The sequence below is a fragment of the Choloepus didactylus genome, chromosome 2 (genome assembly GCF_015220235.1).
Source record: "Choloepus didactylus isolate mChoDid1 chromosome 2, mChoDid1.pri, whole genome shotgun sequence".
NCBI classification, from domain to species: domain Eukaryota; kingdom Metazoa; phylum Chordata; class Mammalia; order Pilosa; family Megalonychidae; genus Choloepus; species Choloepus didactylus.
Genome location: NC_051308.1, coordinates 31553484 through 31573945, shown reverse-complemented (window position 1 = coordinate 31573945; position 20462 = coordinate 31553484). Strand labels below are relative to the sequence as shown.

General features: G+C 37.7%; 1 protein-coding gene across 1 annotated transcript in view; it reads left to right on the top strand.

Moving 5' to 3' along the window:
* SMYD3 (SET and MYND domain containing 3) overlaps positions 1 to 20462 on the top strand; it is an 839570-nt gene that overhangs the window by 60202 nt on the left and 758906 nt on the right. The gene's annotated exons all lie outside the window — the stretch shown is intronic.

Here is a 20462-nt window from a genome sequence, read left to right as displayed (position 1 = left end):
TTTAGCTTCTCCGGAGCAGAAGTCTGCTTTCCAAGGCCGTCTCCAAAATGTCTCTGTAAACTGCAGCTCCTGTGCATTCTTCAAAGTGTCTCTCTTGGCTGTAGCAAGCTTGCTTCTTCTGTCTGAGCATATATAGTGCCCCAGTAAACTAATCACAGCCCATGCTGAATGGGGCGGGGCCACACCTCCATGGAAATAATCCAGTGAAAGATCTCGCCCACAGTTGAGTGATCACATCTCCACGGAAACATCCAATCAAAAGTCTCCAACCCAATCAACACCAATATGTTTCCTGCCCATGCAAGACTGCATCAAAGATAATGGCGTTTGGGGGGACATAATACATCCAAACCAGCACAGCATGTATCTGACAAGAGACTGATATCTTGCTTATATAAAGAAATCCTACAACTCAACGACAATAGTACAAACAGCCCAATTAATAAAATGGGCAAAAGATATGAAAAGACATTTCTCTAAAGAGGAAATACAAATGGCTAAAAAACACATTAAAAAGTGTTCATCTTCACTAGCTGTGAGGGAGATGCAAGTCAAGTCTACAGTGAGATATCTCACACCAACCAGAATGGCTGCCATTAAACAAAAAGGAAACTACAAATGCTGGAGAGGATGTGGAGAAATTGGAACTCTTATTCATTGCTGGTAGGACTGTTTAATGGTACAGCCAGTGTTGAAGACAGTTTGGCAGTTCTCAGAAAACTAGATATCGAATTATCCTATGGATCCAGCAATTTCACTTCTCGGTATATACCCAGAAGATCTGAAAGCAGTGACACAAACAGATACTTGCACACTCACGTTCATAGCGGCATTGTTCACAATTACCAAGAGATGGAAACAATCCAAATGTCCTTCAGCAGATAAGTGGATAAACAAAATGTGGTATATACACATGATGGAATACTATGCAACAGTAAGAAGGAACAGGGTCCTCAAACACATGACAACATGGATGAACCTTGAAGACATAATGCTGAGTGAAATAAGCCAAACACAAAAGGAAAGATACTGTGTGTTACCACTAATGTGAATCTGTGAAAAATGTAAAATAAATGTCTTATAATGTGCAATATAGGGGACCTAGAGATAGGTAGAAGTTTATTAAGAGGAAATAATAATCTAATATATACAGATATGAAAATGACGGGGAACTTAATGGTATGTGAACAGTAGGTGTGAATATGGTTCATTAATGGGATTGTAAGTATCAGTGATGCATTGAAGGCAAACATGTTTGTAAATGGTTGTTTAAAGGCATGTAGCCCACAGAGTAACACCACAAACCTAAATTAGTGTTACCGTGATATACTTACAAGGTATGACACTGGTGCAGAGGGTTAACAACAGAGTGGTATGTGGAAAAACTACCCATTACATATTAAAGACTATATTTAATAGGAATATCTTACCAACACTACACTAATACTAGGGATGAATAATTAGCAGCTGATAAGAGCTCTGAGATGTATTATGTTATGATAATTGTTTAAAATTGAGAGTGATGATTGTACAACATCTTCCTAAGTGAAGATAAGAAACTGACATTTATCTTGGGATAGAATGTCTAGTAAGTGAAATAGGAACCCACTACTTAATAAATCAAGCCCTTGACTTGAGGCTTGCTTTTGTGAAATTTAGGGTTGTAAATGGGAGGCTGAGCCCCCCTATAATTATGCCTAAGAGTCATCTCCAGGGAACCTCTTTTTTTGCTCACATGTGGCCTTTCTTTCTCTAAGCCCAACTTGGCAAATAAATTCATTAACCTCCCCCCAACAAAGGATATGACTCCCAGGGGAAGGAATCTCCCTGGTGACATGGGATGTGACTTCCAGGAATGAGCCTGGCCCTGGCAGCGAGGGATTGAAAATGCATACTTGACCAAAATGGGGAAAAAAGAAAGGTAACAAGCTGAGGTCACAGTGACTGAGAGATCCCAAATAGAGTCGCAAGGCTGTCTTGGAAGTTTCTCTTATGCATGCTTCAGCTAGATATCACAAATGGCCACAGTATGCCATTCCCTCATCAAAAGTAGCCCCCAAATACCTCGGATCCTACTTGAGTTTCTAGAAAAGATTCTCTCACTGAGTTTTCTCTCTCAGAAACTTAAATCCACCAGACAAGTCCTAAAACCCAGAGGCAATAGCCTCTTTAAGATCAACTATCAGATGCGGCCCCCTTCCCCATACCACCAACACACTCTTTCAATAGGAACCAGTTAGGGTGCTCATTGCCTAGACACCCCTGAAGATGGAGAAAAAGATTAAGTGAGATAAAGGGGTAGTAACAAACAAGATAAGATTTAACAAAGGTCTATGTATACTGAAACTTTATATAAATATATATATATATTTAGATGCTGAGGTATTTGAATAGCTGGAAGGAGGTAAATGACATGGTGGAACCGTACCTTATAATATCCTTTGAAATTTGCTCTATAACTACTCGTTGAATTGTGCTTTGGGAGTCTTCACCTCTCTGTATATACCCTATATTCATGGTAATGAAAGAACTGAAACCATGGAACAGTAACCCATAACAATTTTTGAAATTACCTATATAACTGCTTGTTGAGCTGTACATTGAAAGTTAACACATTTCTGTATGTATGTTGTATTTTACAGTAATGGAGATAGCTGAAGTTGTGGAACTGTGACCCATGACATTCTTTGAAATCTGTTCTCTAACTACTTGTTAAATCATACCTTGCAAGTTATCACTGTTATGTCTATATGTTAAAGTTCACAATAAAAAAATGCTTTAGAAAAAAAAGAATAAGCCTTATTACTCCTGAATTTCTATAACAGCTGCCTGATACCAAGTTTCTTTCTTATTCTGGTGAGGAATATTACAGACTTAACAAGTTTAGATAAAAGCTGAAAGAACCCTAATTTAGAATTAGGAAATATTATATTCTGTTCCAATTAATTTACTTAGGTATTAACTGTGATTAAGCATGTGTAGGATTCAGTTTAGAATAAGTCTGTGGTAACTTTTGGTAGTTCTAAGGTATAGTGAGTTTGAGTGGCCCTATAGTTTTGAGGTTGGGATGGAAGGTAGGGGAGATTTTCCTTAGTTTGATATATACGGATAAAGTTTCCAAGTTAAAGACCTACTTATTTATCTGTTCTATTTATATTCTCCATTTAAAACTTTAGATGGTGGCTAATAAAGCTAAAACCAACTTTTAGTAAAAGATCACTCATTCAAAACTCTGACCAAGAGTTAGAGGAACTGGCATAGAGTTGCATATGAGTATGTACACAAAGCCATGTTATGATACTGACATTATAGGGTTTCAAGTGTTTTCAAGGGTACTTTTGACTATCCACAGTTTTTGCTGTCTGCACTGACTTCAAAATCAAACCCCTGCATGGATATAACTTGGCAATGTATCTAGATCTTTCCTGGAGGATCCCATGGAGAAGTTGATTTGAGGATAGAGAAATAATAGATGTTGATGTGTGTTCAGGAAGCCTGTTTTGCTGCATACTTACTCAGGATGAGACAACAAACAGTCACTTGAGATTTATAGGACAAAATAGTTTATACCATTGATGTCTTTGTTAAACAGAACATTTTGCTTAATTTTTCCATTTTATTTATATCCATAATTTTTCCGTTTTATTTATATCCATAATTCAGACTGTTATCCTAGAATGTCTTGTTTTCCTTATACAGGAACTTTCCAAATATAAAAAAAGTACTGTGAATGTTGAAAATGTAAATTAGGATAAATAAATAAATGGAGAGTTATTGTGCTTTTCTGAAAGGGCACTGAAGCCTATTTTGAATGAGTGATCTTAGTGATCTTTTATTAAAAGTTGGTTTTAGCTTTATTAGTCACCATCTAGAGTTTTTTTTTTTTTTTTCATTTTCTTGGAGGTTTACTTATGTATTTATTTATTTTATTTATTTTTTATTATTCATTTTATTGAGATATATTCACATACCATGCAGTCATACAAAACAAATCATACATTTGATTGTTCACAGTACCATTACATAGTTGTACATTCATTACCAAAATCAATTCCTGACACCCTCATTACCACACACACAAAAATAACCAGAATAATAATTAAAGTGAAAAGGAGCAACTAAAGTAAAAAAGAACATTGGGCGCCCTTGTCTGTTTGTTTGTTTGTTTGTTTCCTTCCCCCACCTGTCCACTCATCCATCCACAAACTAGACAAACGGGAGTGTGATCCCTATGGCCCCCCCCCAATCCCACTGTCCCCCCTCATAAGCCACATGTTTATACAATTGTCTTCAAGATTCATGGGTTCTGGGTTGTAGTTTGATAGTTTCAGGTATCCACCACCAGCTACCCCAATTCCTTAGAACCTAAAAAGGGTTGTCTATATTGTGCTTAAGAGTGCCCACCAGAGTGACCTCTTGGCTCACCATCTAGAGTTTTAAATGGAGAACAAAAGTAGAACAGATAAATAAGTAGGTCTTTGACTTCAACTTGTAAACTTTATCCATTCATTCAATATATGTTTATTGAATGGCTATGAGATAGTCACTGTGCTTGGTGTGGGTTCCTGGGTACTGGAGAATCTTCTAGATAAGAGAAGGTTTTCCTTGCCGGCAGATAGCTTACATTCTAGTGGAGAGGCAGACAATAAATAAATGAATAAATGAAGAAGAAAATTTGAGGTTTTGATAAATATCATGAAGAAATATAAACAGGGTTATGTGCTAGAGAATGTCTGGGACAGAAATTGGAGGCTTCTTTAGATACGTGGTCAGGGAAGGGCCTCTCTGAAGAGGAAACATCTGAACAGAAACTTGAGGGTTGGAAATGAGACAGCTTTGGGAATTGCTGTGCAGTGAGCATTTCAGGCTGAGGGAACAGCATCACAAAGGCCTTGAGGTAGAACTAGGTTAAGCATATTCATGGGGTAGAAGAAAGGGCAGTTTGGTTGGTATGAGTGGACGTGGAGAACGGTAGTGTGAATTAAGTATGGAGGAGTAGGCAGAACCAGATCATGCATGGTTTTGAAGGACATGGTAAGGAGTTTAGGTTTTATTCTAAGTGCAATCTGAAGCCATTACAGAGTTTTAAGTAGGGGTATGAAGTAATTCTATTTACGTTAAAAAATCACCTTGGCTTTTGGGTGGAGAATAAATTGAAAAAAAGTAAGAGTGGAAGCAGGAATATCAAATAGTTGGTGTAGCTGCATTGTGTTCAGCTACATATAATGGAAAACTCTACTCTAGTGCTATGAATAAGATGACCATAGTGTCTGTAGACATTACATCTGTGTTGACAGGGCTGGGGAGGTGGTGATGGGCAATAGGCTAGAAAGAGGAATACTGAGTTTGTCCATTTTAAAATAGTTTCTGAAAGCCCCACGCAGTGACTTCATTTTATATCTCATTGGCTAGAGCTGTTACATGGCCTCTCCTGGCTGCCTGTTTGTGAAGGTTAATATTTTGTTTTCCCAGAATAGTAGAGAAGAGCAAGGTAAAATGAGGTCGTAAATGGCTTTTGAATTGCCAGTCCAGTGTCTGTCTGATATGGGAGAGGGCAAGTTTAGTACACGAAGAATATTTTTTAAACCCTATGAGGCCTCTTAGCGACTCAGTAATAATCCTAGCCAGAAGCTTCTTCAATAGGAAGTACATGACCATTGCCTATGACTTTTTTCTTTCTTTTTTTAAATTGAGATATAATTAACATACTATTAAATTCACCTTTTAAAGGTGTACAATCCAGTGTTTTTTAGTATATTATCAAAGTTTTGCAAGCATCACCGCTATCTAGTTCTAGAACATTTAATTACCCCCAAAAGAAATCCCATATCCATTACCGGTCACTCTTGATCACCCTTCCCCCTCATATTCCCCCCCCCCCCCCCACTAATATACATTCTATTTCTATGGATTTGCCTATTCTGGATATTTCATATAAATGGATTTATACAATATTTAGTCCTTTGTGTCTAGCTTCTTTCCCTTAGCACAGTGATTTCAGGGTTCATCTATGTGATAGTGTGCATCAGGATATTATTCCCATATATCACATTTTGTTTATCCATTTATTAATTTGGCATTGAGTTGTTTTCACTTTTTTTTACTATTATGAAAAATGCTGCTATGAACACTGGTGTACAAGCTTTTATGTAGATACATGTTTTCAATTCTCTTTGGATCCCATGACTTTTAAATCTTTATCTGTATTCCATATAACTCCCCTGCGCTCCAAGCTCATATTTTCCGTTTCCCTTTGGTCATTTCTCCATAGACACTTAAGACTCAGCCTGAAATTTAATTCATTATCTTTTCCTCAAATCCATTCCTCCTCCTCTGTTCATATCTTAACTGCTCAAGCTAGAAGCTAGGCATCAACTCTTAATGTTGCTTCTCCCTCATCTAACATACCCAGTCATTATCAGGTTCTCATGAGTTCTTTTCATACATAACTCTTAAATCTTCCAATTTGCTCCACTCTGCCATTCTAATTGGTATGAGATACCTCATTGTGGTTTTAGTTTGCATCTCCCTAATAGCTAGTGAAGATGAACATTTTTTCATGTGTTTTTTAGCCATTTGTATTTCCTCTTCAGAGAAATGTCTTTTCATATCTTTTGCCCATTTTATTAATTGGGCTGTTTGTACTATTGTTGTTGAGTTGTAGGATTTCTTTATATAAGCAAGATTTCAGTTTCTTGTCAGATACATGCTTTCCAAATATTTTCTCCCATTGTGTTGGCTGCCTCTTCACCTTTTTGACAAATTCCTTTGAGGTACAGAAGCTTTTAATTTTGAGGAGTTCCCATTTATCTGTTTTTTCTTTTGTTGCTTGTGCTATGGGTATAAGTTCTAAGAAGCAATGTCCTAATACTAGGTCTTGAAGATGTTTCCTTACATTATCTTCTAGGAGATTTATGGTACTGTCTCTTATATTGAGGTCTTTGATCCACTTTGAGTTAATTTTTGTGTAGGGTTTGAGGTAGGGGTCCTCCTTCATTCCTTTGGATATGGACGTCCGGTCTCCCAGCTCCATTTATTGAAGAGACTGTTATGTCCCAGTTCATTGGGTTTGGGAACCTTATCAAAAATCAGTTGACCATAGATCTGAGGGTCTATGTCTGAATTCTCAATTTGATTCCGCTGATCAATATGTCTATCTTTGTGCCAATATCATGCTGTTTTGACTACTGTGGCTTTATAGTAAGCTTCACAGTCAGGAAGTGTAAGTCCTCCTGCTTCATTTTTCTTTTTTAGAATGTTTTTAGGAAATTGAGGCATCTTTCTCTTCCAAATAAATTTGATGACTAGCTTTTCCAAGTCTGCAAAGTAGGTTGTTGGAATTTTGATTGGAATTGCATTGAATCTGTAGATGAGTTTGGGTAGAATTGTCATCTTAATAACATTTAGCCTTCCTATCCATGATCACAGAATATTTTTCCATCTTTTTAGGTCCCTTTCTATTTCTTTTAGTAAAGTTATGTCATTTTCTATGTATCGGTCTTTTATATCCTTGGTTAAGTTTTTTTCCTAGGTACTTGATTTTTTTAGTTGCTATTGAGAATGGAATCTTTTTCTTAAGTGTCTCTTCAGTTAGGTCATTTCTAGTGTATAGGAACGTTACTGACTTATGTGCATTAATCTTGTATCCCGCTGCTTTGCTAAATTTGTTTATTAGCTCAAGTAGCTGTGTCATTGATTTCTCAGGGTTTTCCAAATATAAGATCATATCGTCTGCAAATAATGACAGTTTTACTTCTTCCATTCCAATCTGGATGCATCTTTATTTCTTTGTCTTACCATATTGCTCTGGCTAGCACTTCCAGCACAATGTTGAATAATAGTCGTGACAGCAGACATCCTTGTCTTGTTGCTGATCTTGGAGGGAAGGCTATCAGTTTCTCCCCATTGACTACTATTCTGGCTGTGTGTTTTTCATATATGACCTTCATCATATTGAGGAAGTTTCCTTCAATTCCTACCTTTTGAAGTGTTTTTATCAAAAAAGGATGCTGGATTTTGTTGAATGCTTTTTCAGCATCTGTTGAAATCATCACTTGATTTTTCCCTTTTGATTTGTTAATGTGTTGTTGTTGATCTTTTATAAATATATATTGAATCATGATACTGCCATTTTTAAAACTGTGCAGTGACTTTACTTTCACTTTGCATGAAATCTTAACTCCTTGGCCCTGCACAAATGGCTCCTGCCTACCTCTACAGCCTCAAGTCTTTTCAGCCCTACCCCACACTTCCCAGTGCTGAAAACTGACCTTTTGTTAGTGTTTAGAACATGCCAAGCTTTTTATCCCTTGGTATCTTGGCATTTGCCTAGAAGAGGTTGGCTAACTTGTTCTGTGCAGGGCTAGAAGGTAAATATTTTAGGCTTTGTGGGCCATATGGTCTCTGTCAGAACTATTCAACTCTGCCATTGTAGCCTAAAAACAACCCTAGATGATATGTAAAGGAATGAACATGGTAGTGTTGCATGTGGCCGTGTTTGCCCAGATTTGGCCTGCAGGCCATAGTTTGCCAGCCTGAAGCCTAGAATATTCTTTCCCCAGTTCTCTACCACACCTGGCTCATTCTTATCCTTTAGCTTAAATGTTTTCCGCTTTGTGTCCTTTACTAATTCTGTAACTATTTTATTTTTTAATTTGTTCATGTGTTTGTTTTCCTTTCCCGCTAGAATATCAACTGTATAAGGGCAGGAGCCTGGTCAGTCTAGTATATACTGCCTGGTAAATAGTAGTCACTTGGGATGATGGTGGGGATAGTAGGACTTGAGTTAGAGCTTAAAAGGATGATTAGAAAGTAAGGCCATGACCATCTCCATGATGGAGAGGAACGCAGGAGATAAGAATGAATATTTAAGAGTATGTTCAGTTTAGTCAGTATGATATTCTGATTATAGGTGTTTGTGTTTTCCCTCCTGGGACCATATTAAAATGATTGCAAAGGGATAATACAAATCTGCAGAAGTAAAAAGAAAGTGGGAAGGGCATCCAGTGGACAAGGTAATTTGACATCTTTCTGAAAGCAAGTGGAGAGAAGCAGAATGAAGGAAGCTGTAGCCCATTTTATCCCAGAGTCCTGTGACAGAGAGATGCCTATTTTCATTAAGAACTCCAAACATTCCGGATTGTGAAGCTGCAAGTACTTGCCTGGGGGTTGTGTGAGAGGGGAGTGGTGGTGAGAGTTAGATGGCATAGTGAGATTCTCACTTTTTTTTTCTAGTTAGAATCATTTTTAATTTTTAAATATAAAAAGTGAGCCCACTGATTTTTTTTTTTTTAAACACACGAAGGTCTAACAGCCAAAATGTACAGAGGAAATTAGCTTGCTCCCAGTCCCATCCTGTGGTTGAGGTTGCTGCCGGCCCCTTTCCCCTCCTCCCCAACATACCTAGGGATTCACAGTGGTTGTTTCATATTACAGCTATACTGCATTTTGTCTGTTTCATAAAGTCATAAACCGTGTGCATGTCTCTCCCCCAAATTTCCAGTCTAAAACAAAAACTGAAACAAAAACAGTCATTAATGGTTGGGGTATATCCCTCCCACTGGCATCAGTTCCTTCCTCACAGTGTGATAGTGTGGGATCTTCTGGTTAGGAGCAGTTTAGTGAAAGGGGTGGGATGGCCAGTGCTGACACAGCCGACTGCATTGCTGCATTGTGGTATTAGAGTGAGGACAGAGATAAGTCAGACAGCGTGGAAGACACAGTCACAAGTTGGGAGGCTCTCTATGAGAAGGTATGAAGAATTCTCCCCACTAGGTTTAGATAGATCAATGTGTGAAAGTTTAGTTTAAAAAATCCAGATAATCAGCAGTTCAATTACTAGTGAATTTCAAATTTCTTCCACCAAGGCAGCTCAAATATAGCAGTAACAATCTAGGTCTTTCCAGGAAGAAAAGGTAGAGCCCCTGGCATTCCTCTTGACAGCCCTGTGTTGGATCCTGGAAGTATCAGCTGCAGCTGCAATTGCTATTGCAACGTCTCAGTCTCAAAAAAATCTTGGAAGAACCAGGATCATAAAGGAAGTGGTCCCAATCCATAAGGCTGCCCTGGAAAACCTGTACATTTTTTGAGCCACAAAGAGGAAGAGGTCAAAAGTGGTTCCAGCTGCGGACAGGTTCTTCTCTGGGAACCTCTCCATCAGACCCCACGGTCTCTCTGACAGTCTCATCTAGTTCCTCATACTCGTCCTCTTCGAGCTCCTCTTCAGTCTTCTTGGCATTGCCCTTTGGGAATAATTCGTCCTGGGAATTATTGGTGGCAGTGGTGGCAGTGGCCATGGCTGTAGAGGACACTGGAAGCAGAAGAGTCCCTTTTTAAAAAAAGCTTTATTGAGATACAATTTACATACCAAATAATTCACCCCTTTCAAGTGTACAGTTCAGTGGCTTTTAGTTGTGTAACTATCACCACACTCAAGTTTAGAACATTTCCATTACCCCCAAAAGAAACCTTCACTCCTTTGCCATCATCCTGCATCCTAACCTCTCTTCTTAGCCCAAGGCAACCACTAGTCTTTCTTTCTCTATAGATTTTTCTATTCTGGGTATTTCATATAAAAGGAGTTATATGATCTGTGGTCATTTGTGATGGGCTTCTTTCACTTAGCATAATGTTTTAAGGTTCATCCATGTTGTAGCATGTATCAGTACTTCATTTCTTTTTATTACCAAATAATATTCCTTTGTAGTGATATGCCATATTTTATTTATCCATTCATCAATTGATGGACATTTGAGTTGTTTCCACTTTTTGGCTATTATGAGTAATGCTGCTATGAAAATTTTTGTGTACAGTTTTTGTGTGGACATATGTTTTCGTTTCTCTTGGGTATTGTATTAGTTTGTATTATTGTTATTAGTATGCTAAAACAAATACTGTACAAAGAGTTGGCTTGACAGGAATTTATTGGTTCATGGTTTCAGAGGCTAGAAGGCTTGCTTCCTCCTAGGGTTGGTATATTCTGGCTGTCTGGCAATCTTTGGAGTTCCTTGGCTTTTCTGTTATATGGCAATGCACATGGAAAAGTCTTTTCCTTTTTTCTCTGGTTTCCAATGACTTCTGGCTTCTTGCTTCTCTGGTAGCTTTTCTCTTTCCAGGTCCAAGTTCTTTTGCATTTAAGGACTTGCAGCCATATTGGATTAAGGCTCACCCTCATTCAGTGTAGGCACACCTTAACTAATAACATTTTCAAAGGTCCCATTTACAAATGTGTTCACACCCACAGGACCAGGGATTGGGGCCTGAACATGCCTTTTTTTCGTGGACATGATTCAATCCACAACAGGCATTTACTTAGGTGTGAAATTTCTGGATCGTATGGTAATTCTATGTTTAACTGCTTGAGGAACTGCCGGACTGTTTTCTAAAAACAGCTGCACCATTTTACAACCCCACCAGCAATATATGAGGTTTTCAGTTTTTCCATATCCTTGCTAACATTTGTTGTTATTTGTCTTTTTTGATTATAGATATTCTGGTGGGTGTGAAGTGTATCTCACTGTGGTTTTGATTTGCATTTCCCTGATGGCTAAAGTCTTCCTTATTCTTGAAATACCTACTTCTCTTGACTTCCACATAAAAACACACTTTCTTGGTTTCCCTTTTACCTCACTGACTACTTCTTAGTCTCCTTTGTTGACTCCATCTCTTCTTTCTGCCCTGTGAGTATGGATTACCCCAGGGTACAGTTTGGGGTCATCTTTTCTCTCTGTTCTTTCCTTAGGTTGATCTCATACTTTTAAATACCTTCTGTAGGGGAGGAAGTTTTTCTAAGCCTCCATTTTCCTTGGCTTTTAGGTATGATGTATTGAGACTCCCTTAAGATGATCACCAGATGACTGACCAAATTAGATTTCTGTGGGTATAAAACCAAGAGCAGTTGGTTATGGTATTCTAAGTGTTGGTTTAAACTTTGGATGAGTTGTATGTAGTATGAGTAGAATGGAGAGGGAAGCTTTTGGATACATTTGGTGGCAACTAGAAGTTCTTAGCTTTTTTTTTCTAGGGCACCTGGGAACTTGCTCACCTGTAAAGACCTCCTTATTTGACAAAGAGGTGTTTCTTATATGACCAGAAAAGGGGGTGCCAGTGTCACAGGTGACTCACAGGCTGCTGAGACCATGGCCTACTCTCCTCCCCTTTCTGTGTGCTGTTATTGGTTATGTGAGATTCTAGGGCCTGCCTTTGACCAAGATCTTCACTCTGTTCTCCTTTGGTTTAAGGACAGATGGGTGGCTATAATAAATGAGTTTGTATGTTTAATGTGGTATCAAAAGGTAAGGAATCTGTTTACCAAGTTTGTGCCTTGAGTGATAACCCTTGGCCATGTCTTAAAATATATTGTGTTAAATGATGACTCTTAAATGTATATCTCCAGTTCCAATCTCTCCCTTGAGCGCCAGGAAACAATAAAAGTACTTTTTAGTGCAATGAAATTGTAGAACGATTGCTTGCTACATGACTACAGTTCAGTTGGTTCAAATTAGAAAAAAATGCCATTAGTTTTCCTAATCTAAGCAATAGATAAAATGAGTAAAAAGCCCACAAAAATCGTAAAGGAAAACAAGTTCTAAAAGGGAAATAGTACATGAAATCATGATCCAAATAGAATCAAGGTGAAAGATGGTGTGATTTTGAGCAGTTGACAGAGATGCAGAAAGGAAACTGCTTTTGATCATGGCACTAGGGACATTCTTTAAGTGGCAAAAGGATCGTGACATTACGACTATAGATAAAGAAATGTAATGTTAACGTACTATTTGGTCCTCTGGTGAGCAATGTTCTTTATTGGTTATTACCTTTAGAATCATGCGTTAGAGAAGTGGTTCTCCAAGTGTAGTCCTCATACCAGCAGCATCAGCATCACCTGGGAACTTGTTAGAAATGCATGTTCTTAGGCAATACCCTGGACTTATTGAACCCTAAACTCAGGGTTGGGCCTGTCAATTTGTGTTTTAACAAGTCCTCCAGGTGATCTGATGTACATTGGAGTTTAAGAACCACCACCACAGACAAGGTATGAAAGGCTTATATAATTATATAATTATGGTTACATAATGGAATGTGAATGTGAATTATTAAACCTTGACAACAGTTAAAAAAATAAAAGGTATAGCTGACAGAAGTTGGGAGGAGTTGTAGAAGAAAAGGTACAGGTTCTGATACCTTATTTTGTGAAGGGGGGTCAAGATATTTTATAGTTGATAGAACAAAAATACAAAGTAGAAGTATATTGTGAAAGCAACCAAAGAAGAACTAAAATGTCTCATAGATATTTAAAGGTGATAAATGAAGAAATAGTGGTAAAAGCATATTATTTGGAAATTTGAGAGTAACTGCCAGTAGAACCAAGAAATGAAATAGTTAAATAGGATTACATTTGGGAAGCAGGACAAGGGATCCCTTTGTATTGTTTGATTTTTCAACCAAATGCCATATATTACTTTGATTAAAATTAAAAAAAAAAATAAAATTGCTTCAATCTATTGTGGAGGTATATGACTGTATCATCTTGAAGAAAGAGCTGCCTGTCACTTTTCTGGGTTATTTTTCACAAGGTTAAAAGCCTCTGATTATTGTAGTTACTTATGTCTGTTTCCTTATGGGTGCTAGTTGAGTGGTTTTATAGGCAGGTGATATGTGTGTTTTTCTGAGTCCTTCATGGCTTATTACTTAGAGAACATCAGGAATCATTGGAAAACTAAAACCAAATATTTTGTTTGAATTCTTACCTACTTTTTATAGAATCATCCAGAGCATAATATATCACAATATTTTTGTTCCCTTCTTCTTTAGGTTTTTGTTCCTCAACATTGGTCTTAAATGTCCTCCATTTTCTATATTCATATTGTGTTTCCTACTAATTAGCTTGTAAAGGCTGATGAGATTAGCAGCCAAATTTGGTACCTAGGTGACTTTAGGAGCAGTCTTCCTACATTTTTATAGACCTTTTTATTCAAATGTAATGCTCTATTTATAAGTAAGAGATAAAGTATTTTAATTTTACTCAGGGGATCCCTGATAAGCCCAAAATGAAATCCAAGAGGAACAATAAGCTGAGCATCAGTGCATAATTGCTGTGGTAACTGAAGCATTAATCCTTTCATAAAATATTTATATATGCTTTATATCTCTTTGATGTTTGAATCTTTTCCACTGGAAGGTATATTTTGTTAGCTTACTAAATTATGGTTGAAACTGAAGACAAAATGTAAATGCCTTCTTATATTTAAAATGTTTTATAATTGTCAAACCATTTTTAAAAAAAGTTTTATTTTGGGATAATTTCATGATTACATAAACATTGGAAGAATAGTACCAAGTGCTCTCAGTGTGCCCTTTATCTAGATTCAGCAAATTTTAACATTTTGCCACATTGGCTTTATCATAGTTTTCCTCCCTCCATCCCTCCCTGTCTTCTATCTATGTAATCTATCTATACATGCATAAATATTATTATTTATTTTTTCTGAACCATTTTAGAGTAGGCTGCATATATAATGTCCCTTTACGTAATGCTTCAGAGTGTGTTACCTAAGAAGGATATTCTCTAATATAACCACTGTACACTTATTAAATCCAAGAAATTTAACATTCGTACAATACTTTAATCTATAGTACATGTTTCAGTTAGCTAAAGCTGCCGGAATGCAACATACTAGAAGTGGACTGTCTTTTACAATGGAGATTTATTAGTTTACAGATCTATAGTTCCAAGGCCTTGAAAATGTCCTAATTAAGGGATCAACAGAATGATACCTGGGTTCTGAAGACAGACTGCTGGCATTTGTGGTTCTTCTCTTGGTTAGCAAAGCACATGGCTGGTGTCTGCTGGTCCTTGCTCCCAGTTTTGTTGCTTTCAGCTTTTGGTTCCAGTGGCCTCCTCTCTGAGCTTCTGTGGGTCCTCTCTTAGTGTCTCCAGGGCTTTTGTTTCTAAGCTCTCTGGGTGTTTCTCTCTCTCAGCTCTCTTGGAATCCAGTAAAGGATTAAGACCCACCTTGAATTGGGTGGGTCACATCTCAATTGAAACAACCTAATCAAAAGGTCCTACCCACAATAGGTCTTCCCCCGCAGGAATGGGTTAAAAGAACATGGCATTTTCTGGGGGTACATAACAGCTTCAAAGCAGCACACATGGGAAGGCACATGGCTGGCATCTGCTGGTCCTTTGCTCCTGGGTTTTGTTGCCTTCAGCTCTGGTTCCAATGGTTTCCTCTGTAGGTCCTCTCTTAGCTCCTCCAGGTCTGTTTTTCTGTAAGCGCTCTCTCTGCTTGTTCTGTCCTTTATTCTCTCATAAAGGACTCCAGTAAAAGGATTAAGACCCACCTTGAATGGGGTGGGTCACATCTCAAATTGAAATAATGTAACAAAAAGGTCCCACCCATAACAGGTCTGCACCAAAAAGAATGAATTAAAAGAACATGGCCTTTTTCTGGGGTACATAACAGCTTTAAACCATCATGGTACATATTTCCAGTGTTCTCAGTTGTCCCAATAATGTCCTTTGTTGCATTTTTTTCTTCCACTCCAACATCAAATCCAGGATCACATTTCTCTTTATGTCTCTTTAGTCTCCTTTAATCTGGAATAGTTCTTCAGCCTTTCTTTGTCTATTATGACATTAACATTTTGATGACATTAATATTTTTGAAGAGTGCAAGCTGGTTATTTTATAGAATGTTCTTAAATTAGGAACTGTCTGATGTTTCTTTATGATTAGATTCGGGTTATGCATCCCCAGTCAGAATTCTATATAAGAGATGTTGTGTCCTTCGGGTGTCACATCAGGAGGCAAACAGTGTCCATCTGCTCCTCACTGGTGAAATTTTGATCACCTGGTCAAGGTACTGCCTGGTCTGTATAGTTAGTATTTTCCCCCTTGCAATTAATAAGCTAATCTATGGAAAGAGAATTTTAGACCATGCAAATATCTTATTCCTTATCATTTTTTTTCTCCATAGATTTAGCACCTGTTTATGACTAGGTTTTGCCTGAACTGATCTTTATTGTGGTTGTAAAATGATGATTTTCCAAGTTCTTTACTTCCTTCACAGTTAGCAATCTTTATTCTCTTCTATGGAAGAAAATCCCTTATCCCTTATTTATTTTTTTATTATTAGTATGGACTCGTGGATTTCTGTTTTATTCAATGGATTATAACCTACACGTGGTTAGTGGGAACCCCTTCAAACTGGATTCTGTATCTTTTGATCTGCTTCCATAATTTTTTGGAACACTTTCTGTCCCAACAAAATGTTTCAAGATTATCTATATTGGTGGATCATTGACTTCCATTTCCCAATGAGGTGCCATTAGTAAAAGTTTGTAGCCTGGAGCCAACATCACATGAGGCTGCTGAATGATTACATAGGAAAACAGGACACCCAGGACACCAGACTCTGGAAGCTGGTGTGGCAATTCCAGTTGCAAATCATGAGGCAATAGCTGAAAGATGTTGTGGATGCCTGCCTCTTCTGCTTGCTGCAATGACCAGAAGTGAATTCTTCCTCACTAGCATAAGTCACATTGGCCTTGAACAGATCCTGGTTACCCAATGCATTGTAGCAAATGTCTTTCTGCAGTAGGTTTCTGCAGTAGTCTATGTGCACAATAAATCTCAATGCAGAACTACCATCGTCAGGTGCCAGTGGTCTGCTTTGGACTCTGACCCCTGTGAGTTGGACTGCATGGAGTACCCTGCTGACAGAATCCAACATATCAGAAAATTTTGAAAAGAAAGACTGAAATCACAGGTCTTATCAATTACCAGTAGACTGGTTTAATTCCCTTTCTTTGCCATGGCGGCATCACATTGTGAAGTTATCTCTGTTGGTGGTGGTGGTGGGGTCTCCTAATGTTCTGTTATCTCTTATACTGTTGTTGTGCAATATAGATACAATGTCTGCCCTGTGGTCAATGCAGACTGCTGCGTGGAGGTGGATTGCGGCAGCCCAGGGCTCGGACTCTCTTCCCTTGGGGAAAAGGGTAGAGAATTGAGCATACAGAGGCTTGCATGGCCAGATCACAGACACTGAAGTTAACTGTTGAGTCTAATCACTGTTGGTACTCAACTTTGATGAAACTCAGCTGAGGTTTCTTTGCAACCAACTCATGCAAGGCCCTACTAAACCATATAAAGCGCTCCTCTTCCTCTTGTTTGTTTGGATCATTGACTTCCACTCAACTTTATTTCTTTATGGTTCATGTTAGAGCATATATCAGAACTTCATTCTATTTATGACTGAATAATATTCCATTATATGTATATACCACAGTTTCTTTATATATTCTTCCTTTGATAGAAACTTGGTGTTCCAGTTTGCTAATGCTGCCTTTTCACAAAACACCAGAAATGAATTGGCTTTTATAAAGGGGGTTTATTTGTTTACAAAGTCACCGTCTTAAGGCCATAAAGTGTCCATGGTAAGTCATCAACAATCAGGTATCTTCACTGGAGGAATGGCCAATGGTGTCCGGAAAACCTCTGTTAGCTGGGAAGCCATATGGCTGGCGACTGCTCCAGAGTTCTGGTTTCAAAATGGCTTTCTCCCAGGACATTCCTCTCTAGGCTGCAGCTTCTCTCCAAAATGTCACTTTCAGTTGCTCTTGGGTTGTTTGTTCTCTATTAGCTTCTATGGAGCAAAAGTCTGCTTTCAAAGGCTGTCTCTAAAATGTCTCTGTAAACTGCAGCACCTCTCTCAGCTCTTGTGCGGTCTTCAAAGTGTCCCTCTTGGCTGTAGCAAGCTCTCGCCTTCTTTCTGAGCTTATATAGTGCTCTAGTAAATGAATCAAGGTCCACACTGAAAGGGCAGGGCCACATCTCCATGGAAATTATCCAATCAAGAGTTATCACCTACAGTTGGGTGGGTCACATCTCCATGGAAGCACTCAAAGAATTACAATCTAATCAACACTAATGCATCTGCCCACATGAGATTGCATCAAAGATAATGGTGTTTTGGGGGGACATAATACATTCAAACTGGCACACTTTGATTGCTTCCACATTTTGGCAATAGTGAATAATGACACTGTGATTATCAGTGTGCAAATATATGTTTGAATCTTGACTTTTAATTCTTTTGGATATATGCTTGCACTGTCATCTGTTCATGGTAACCTTTACTTAATTTCTGAGGAACTGCCAAACTGATTTCTATAACCACGCACCATTTTACATTCCCATTCACAATATATAAAGAATATATAAAGAAACTGTGGTATATACATATAATGGAATACATTTTACATTCCCATTCACAATATATAAAGAATATATAAAGAAACTGTGGTATATACATATAATGGAATATTATTCAGTCATAAATAGAATGAAGTTCTGATATATGCTCTAACATGAACCATAAAGAAATAAAGTTGAGTGGAAGTCAATGATCCAAACAAACAAGAGGAAGAGGAGCGCTTTATATGGTTTCCACATCCTCTCCAAGAATTGTTATTTTTAAAAATATTAGCCACCCTAGTGTCTGCCTCCTGGCTAGGTAGTACCTAGTGTTACTCTAGTGGCATGAATGGTTACTTCATTGTGGGTATTTTTAAAGCACTTTTGTTGAGATGTGTTCACATACCGTGTGATCCATTCAAGGTGTGTAGTCAGTGTCTTAGAATCACAGAGTTGTGCATTCCTCACCACAATAAATTTTAGAACATTTTCATTGCTCCAAAAAAGAAAAAAGTCCATATCTCTTAGCAGTCACTTTTCTGACCTATCCTACCCAGCACTATATTACCACTAATATAATTCTGTGCTCTGGATTTATTTACATTTAAAGAATACTAAAATATTACTAATATAGTCCATAGTTTACATTAGATGTATTTTCCCATTACACCCTATTATTAACAATTTGTACTAGTGACATATGTATATTATAGTTCATGAAAGAACCTTCTTATATTTGTACTATTCACCATAGATATCATCCAGCACAGGGTCCACTATGTTATATACAGTTCCATGTTTTAAACTCTAGCTTTCCTTCTAGTAATATACACAACCTAAAATTTGCCTTTCATCCACCTTCAGAAACATATTTCAGTGTCATTAATTATAATCAGGGTATTCTACCATCACCTTTATCCTTTTCCAAACATTTAATATCAATCTAAATAAAAATTCTTAAAAAAAAAAAAAGATTATCTGTATCTTCTTTCCCTAACCTAGAATCAACCATTTTTCTTAATTCCTTTAGCTTGTATTTATATATTAAATCAAGCCTGGACTACAAGATAGTGAAATTTACAATAATTCAGAACTTTTCCCAACCAATGAAACTTGTAGGAAGATGAGGAAGACCCAGATTGAAGATGCAGTTGGTGAGTCTTTCCCTATTGGTTTGTATGTTAGGCAGGTGGTGGTGGTGATGGTAGAGAGAAGTTGGTCAACAGCAGAGAGGCCTTGGCTACTTTCTCATGGGTGGCAAAGGGAATTGGCTAAATATGGCAATACCCCTGGTTGTTTATGGCATGTGTTTGTCATCAGGGGATCCAGAAGTTCCCATTTGCTCTAGTGATGGAATGTGGAGATACTGAATCCTGGGTAGTCAGTAGCCAGAATTGAGGATGAAAAGACTACTATGTATAGAGACTTAATGACTGAAGCTAAATTACTGGGACTGTGGACCTTGTTAGTATATGTGAGCACAGTGTCCTAAAAGGCCATTTGGCAGGGCTTTGGGGGCAGAAGATGGGATTGACTATAAAGGGGTGACATGGGTTTTCTTTGGGTAATGAAACTGTTCTATATCTATGCATTTGTTAAAAATCATAGAATTTGTAAACCAAAGAAGTGAATTTTATTGTATGTAAATTTTTTTAAAAGGCATATTGGGTGTTTTAGTCAAGGTAAAGAGGAGCCATCCTAGAGGGTATGAAAACCCGATTCTGCCAAATGATGGCTCTATCTTATCTTAATAGAATGATAGCAACTTATCTTTGCTTTATTGACAGATGTTCTTTCAGTACTTGTTCCTTCAGTAATGAATGTCCATAATTAATTTATGTTTTATTATCAGCCTGGATTTCCTATGCCACAGAAGGAGTTATTAGCATTGTATTTGGCATAGTTCCAGAAGTAGATGATGCTATTATGTTTTGGTCATCTACAGAGTGATTATAGTTTATTTTTCCTCCTTTGAGTCATTATTACCAAATTTGTGAACCAGTCCATCTTTTCTGCAACAATTCAAGCCATTAGATAGAGAATCCAAATTATTTGGTAGAATTCTCTCTCCTGCTACTTCCATAAGGTCTGAGGAAACAGATTTTGACAAGAAGCCACCAACTGGTCCTTGAGCATTTTCCATCTTCTCTTCATTACCAACCAGGAAGATATAGCATCTGGGAAACAAAAATAAGCTTTTTAGCTGAGAGGTTTTTATTTTATTTATATTTTATCCCTGTAATTTGTGCTCCTTAGTTTTGAG